The following is a 5,822-nucleotide window of genomic DNA, read 5'->3' as shown; positions in this document are numbered from 1 at the left end:
CACTTCCCTGGGGCAGGGTTTCACTTCCCTGCAGCCTGGGGGTGGTGTGTGGCCTGCTGCGTCTGTGTGTGCACATGTGTGTTTCTGTGTGTGTGTGAGCATCCATGTGAGAGCCATACAGGCCTGTGCTGTGTGTGTGTCATGTGCAGGTGGGTCACGCTCACTTGTGGGTAGGCTCCACCCCCAGGCTGGAGGCACTCAAACCTGCTCATGAACGTTAGGAAGTGGTCCTCCTCAGAAATATGGGGTGAAGCGTGGGCCGACCCACTGGACAATAGGTGAAAAAGTAGAAGTGACAAAAGGTAGATGTTTGGGAATTCCCCTGTGGCCCAGAGGTTGGGACTCAGTACTTCTACTGCCGAGGGCCTGGGTTCAGTCCCTGGTTGGGGAACTAGGATCCCACAGACCTCCTGTGCAGCCAAAAAATAAATAAAAGTACATGTTTTCAGAGGAATCACGGGTGTGGGGCAGGGCAGTGGAGGGTGGCAGTGGGAGGTGGAGGGGCTGTGAGGAAGGGAGGTGAGAAGGCGCGCCCCTCCAGGAGGGAGGGCAGAATAGATGCAGCACTGATGTGCTGAGGCTGCCGCCAGGCCTAGATCTACACCAGCCCGAACACTCACAGCCTTGTGGCCTTGGCGGGTCATTTCAACACTCCCAACCCAGTTTCCTGGACTGAGAGTGGAGGTCGGAGAAACAGCGCTGCGCAGGGTGCCGTGGGGGTCAGAGGGGAGGCCCGTGATGGGCCGGCTGTCCCGCGTGTTCCCGACACTGTCAGTGTCACTGTTGTCAGAGACAGGGCCGCTTGGAGTGCTGCAGTTCCTGGGGTCTGCGGCAGGAGAACCCTCTGTGGACAGTGGCCCAGGGGAAGTTCCCAGCTCAGACTAGATCGCCCAAGGCTGGTTCATGCAGGTGGGCAGAGATGGGGAACAGGGCTGTCTCTGACTCAAAACAAAACCCAGAAAACGCTGAGAACCAATCCACAATGAGGATTACTTCCCAAGACCCGCCAAAGAGCCCCCAGTGTTTGCTCAGCCTCTCAGGCAGCCCGGGGCCTAGGTGGGCTCCCAACTGGGGCAAGGGGTGGTGTGCCCAGTGTGCAGCGCCCTCAGTTCAGTTCAACCGCTCAGTCGTGTCCGACTCTTTGAGACCCCATGGACCAGGGTTTCACTGGACCAGCACACCAGGCTTCACTGTCCATGATCAACTCCCAGAGCCTACTCAAACTCATGTCCATTGACTCGATGATGCCATCCAACTGGAAGTTGGTTAACTCCTTACATGCCACCAGACAAGACAAAGAACCGAGGAGCATACACTCGCGTGACACAACCATCTCATCCTCTGTCGTCCCCTTCTCCCACCTTCAATCCTTCCCAGCGTCACAGCCTTTTCCATTGAGTCAGTTCTTCGCATCAGGTGGCCAAAGTATTGGAGTTTCAGCTTCAGCATCAGTCCTTCCAATGAATATTCAGGACTGATTTCCTTTAGGATGGACTGGTTGGATCTCCTTGCAGTCCAACTCTTGAAATCTCAAGAGTCTTCTCCAACACCACAGTTCAAAAGCATCAATTCTTCGGCGTTCTGTTTTCTTTCTAGTCTAACTCACATCTATACATGATTACTGGAAAAAACAAAGCTTTGACTAGACAGACCTTTGTTGGCAAAGTGATGTCTCTGCTTTTTAATATGCTGTCAAGATTGGTCATAGATTTTCTTTCGAGGAGCAAGCGTCTTCTAATTTTATGGCTGTAGTCACTGCAGTGATTTTGGAGACCCCAAAAACAGTCTCGCACTTTTTCTATTGCTTCTCCATCTATCTGCCATGAAGTGATGGGACTGGATGCTACAATCTTAGTTTTCTGAATGTTGAGTTTTAAGCCAACTTTTCACTCTCCTCTCTCACATCAAGAAGCTCTTCAGTTCCTCTTCACTTTCTGCCCTAAGGGTGGTGTCATCTGCATATCTGAGGTTATCAATATTTCGCCCGGCAATGTTGATTCCAGCTTGTGCTTCATCCAGCCCCGCATTTCGCATGATGTACTCTGCATATAAGTTAAATAATCAGGGTGACAATATACAGCCTTGACATACTCCTTTTCCTATTCGGAACCAGTCTGTTGTTCCATGTCCAGTTCTATTGCTTCTTGACCTGTATACAGATTTCTCAGGAGACAGGTCAGGTGGTCTGGTATTCCCATCTCTTTAAGAATTTTCCACAGTTTGTTGTGATTCATGCAGTCAAAGGCTTTGGCATAGTCAACAAAGCAAAAGTAGGTGTTTTTTCTGAAACTCTCTTGCTTTTTTGATGATCCAGCGGATGCTGGCAATTTGATCTCTGGTTCCTCTGCCTTTTCTAAATCCAATGCACCACCCTGGTCAACCCCAATCTGCCGAGCACTTGCATTAACACCCGGAGTTGCTCCTAGGTGTGCCCATGCCAGCACCCCACCACGCTTCCTCTCCCCCAACGCAAATAGAAAGATTTGGGGTGACTCCACCACAAACACGGAACCCGGCGAGGCTTGTATTAAAATGCTAATGCAGGTGTCTTAAGTATTTTAAAGTTGCAATACCAGAAACAGACTGCCTCGGGGCCACCGGGATTACCTTTTAAATGCAAACGACAATAATGAATCTTTAAGTGCAGTTATTGTCAGGGTGAAGAGCTGACGCAGGCTGGAGGGACGGGAGCTACTGGGTGGGCCAGCAGTTTATTAAAAAACAAAACACAAAAAAATCCATCAGGACTGAGAAGAAAGAGACTGAAAGGGGACGCAAGATCCTTGGAGAGGTGATGGAAAGTTCCCGGGACAAGCCAGGGCGTCGACCGAAGACAGGATCCCGGGGTCAGTAACTCAAGGTGACATGGAGGACATTTATTCCACCAGAAAACTAGGGGGGTGGGGGAGGGGGTGAGACTCCGTCAGGGATAGAAACAGGCACAGAACTGCAAGCTCGACCGAGTGCAGGAACTCAGATCAAACGGGGGCATCGGGGGCACCCTCCCCACGAGATCCCCCCTTCCCCCAGAGCTCCCTGCCCCACCAGCACCCCCCCACCCCGCCCCTCAGGCTCCATGTGGGTCCTGACCGCAGGGACACCAAGCAGAGTTTATTTTGATGTTCCCAACATCTGGCCGGCTAAGTGCTCACTGATGAAGCAATGTCGAGCCTCTGAGTTTCTCCTGCTCTTTTGTTCATTCACCAAATTGTTCTGAGACCTGTTCTGTGCCTGGCCCTGTGCGGGAGGGGCAGTCCTTCCCTCTGCAGTCTGTGTGGAGAGGAAAGCACGGGTCAATGATTCATGACTTACAGGCATGGAAAGAATCGCATCTAGGGTCTGGAGGAATGAGACCAGTGTAGGAGGCAGAACCACCCAGGGCAGGGGAGCCGGGCAGTGTCCACAGTGGGGGTGACACTTTAAATGAGACCGGGTCGGGGGTGAGGCGGGTAGAAGTGACAGAGGGAGGAGGGGCATCCTCGCGGGGTCAGGGTTGTATGTGCAGAGGCCTTGGGGAAGAGTGAGGAAGGGAGGGAAGGAGGGAAACAAAGGGTGCCTGGCTCCAGGCTGGATGTGGCTGGGCATCCGGGGCCAACAATCCCATTTCAGCCCAGCCTCTGTGGCTAGCCAGCCCCACACCAGCTTGAAGAGCAGCCCTCGGCCTCCCCCGCGGTGCCCCCTCACCCCCCGGAGTCCCCAGGGGTGACAGTAGAGTTGTGTCACCAGATGATCTGTAGGAAGGACAGCCCCCTCACCCCTTCAGGAGCCTGCAGGGCACTTGGGTCATTTCTGCATAAGGAGGCCGAGGGCCGAGTTCGGGAAGGGCCTCAGGCTGCAGGCTGATGTGTGCGCCCTGCTATGAGCTGAGCTGACCATCTTAGGTGAAGAGGAATCTGCCTGTGAACCTTCTCCAGGCAATTGAGAACTCAGAAGAATCAGGAGAGGAGGGGGAGCAGGCTGAAGTGGTCAGAGGAGCTGACCCCGTGAGTCAGAGTGTTATCGAGTCCACGCTCACTCTGCTTACCGCATGACAGGCCAGTGAATCCGAGAGATGAGGTGAATTCATCAGTGGCAAGGAAGAGACTTTAATCAGAGAGCCAGCAGACCAAGAAGATGGCAGGCTAGCACCTCAAAATAACCATCTTATTGGGGTCTGGATGCCAGGTTCTTTTTATAGATCAGAGAGAAAGAAGCAACGAGGAACCAACGTCAAAAAGCAGAATAAAGAAGGAGATGTGGTGAGAAGTAAAGGGGAAGGGTTTTCAGTTTTGCAAAGCATCTCCAAGAGTATGTCCAGCCTTCAGAAGGGGTAGGTGGGCAGGTACAACATATCTCTCCAGGAGCTAAACAAAGGCACTTTGGTTTACAGTCAAGCAGAGGGGCAGGATCCTCCAGGTAAGCCATTGAGTATGATTATAATAGTAAAAGCAAGTCGAAGAAAACAGTTTCCAACGTGGAGTCAGAATTGGCTTCCTCCCTGCAACAAGAGCAGGGCGCCACCAGGTTGGGAAGGAGTCAGGACCACGGCTGAGCTGGGGCCTCCTTCTGGGGCTGGGGATTTGGCAGCAGTTCACACCACCCTGGGGTGCATGGCTTTTAGAGGGCCCGGGGCTGGGCAGAAGGGCCGGCTCCTACAGAAAATCCAAGAGCACTTTCAGAGTCATTGAGACCATCTCTCAGTCCAGCCGTGACTCAGCTTCACAAATTCCAACTTGAGCCTCCATGCCTGGAATAGACTGTCACCAAGCCAGCTGGTCACTGGCCTTAGAGACGTTAGAACTGGAGAGGAATCAGTGGTCACAGGCAGGAAATGACACCATGTGAAGCTGGTCACTGACGGCCATTGAGCACCTAGCCGAATGTTGGAAAAGACCAGCAGGCCACCAGTGGAGACAGACTGGGTGCCTGATAGACTGTTCAGGAGGTGCTGTGCCTTATCCAAACAGGAAATCCTTCCTTCTCTGCAAACTTCATTCACATCAAGAGAAAAAAGAAGGGTGCAGAGAGGCGTACTGGGCCACCCCAGTCTCAGAAAGGAAGAAGAAAGAGTAGAACATCTTCACGGCCATTTGCAGAAAGCCCCTCTGGGAACACACGCAGGAAGCTGGCGGCCTGGCTCCATGGGCTGGATGCTCAGGATCAGGTGGGGAGGACAGGGTGTGAGAGCGGGATTTTTCTGAAAACACTTTCATGTTATTCTGACTCCTTTCAAGCATGTGACTTCTTTGGCGGGGAACACAGATATCCTTGGACCTGAGACTGTTCCCTGTCCTGCAGCAGAGGGCACTCTGCAGATGTCACTAAGGTCATGGCAGGACATGCACGCTCAGCATGTAGTTCTGCAGTCATAGGCCTGCCGAGAAAACAAAACATCCTTCTTTTTTTTTTTTTTTTTTAAGATCTATTTATTTTTAATTTTTGGCCATACCTTGCAGCATGAGAGATTTCAGTTCCCTGACCAGGGATCGAACCCACAACCCCTGCATTAGAAGGCTGAGTCTTAACCACTGGACCACCAGGGAAGTCCCAAAAACACCGTTCTTGATTGCACACAAGGCCGCCTGGTGAGCCGAGCTTGCCTGTGAGGATCCCTGCAGAATGTTTTTAAACACCGGAAAGGGGTTGTGTGCTCAGAGCGGATCCTACTGGGCTGGGCAAAGCTAGGCCAGCATGACCGACACACAGCTGACCCTGGGCAACGGGAACTCAGGTGGGCACGCAGCCTCCCCAGGTGCTGGCAGGAGGAGACAGAAGAGCAGCCAGCAGACACAGGACGGCCTCTAGGGTTAAATAAATCCTGGGGCGTCTGCTCACCCACGGCC

This window comes from Dama dama, chromosome 22 (genome assembly GCF_033118175.1).
Source record: "Dama dama isolate Ldn47 chromosome 22, ASM3311817v1, whole genome shotgun sequence".
Classification (NCBI taxonomy): Eukaryota; Metazoa; Chordata; class Mammalia; order Artiodactyla; family Cervidae; genus Dama; species Dama dama.
This window is presented reverse-complemented; position numbering follows the sequence as displayed.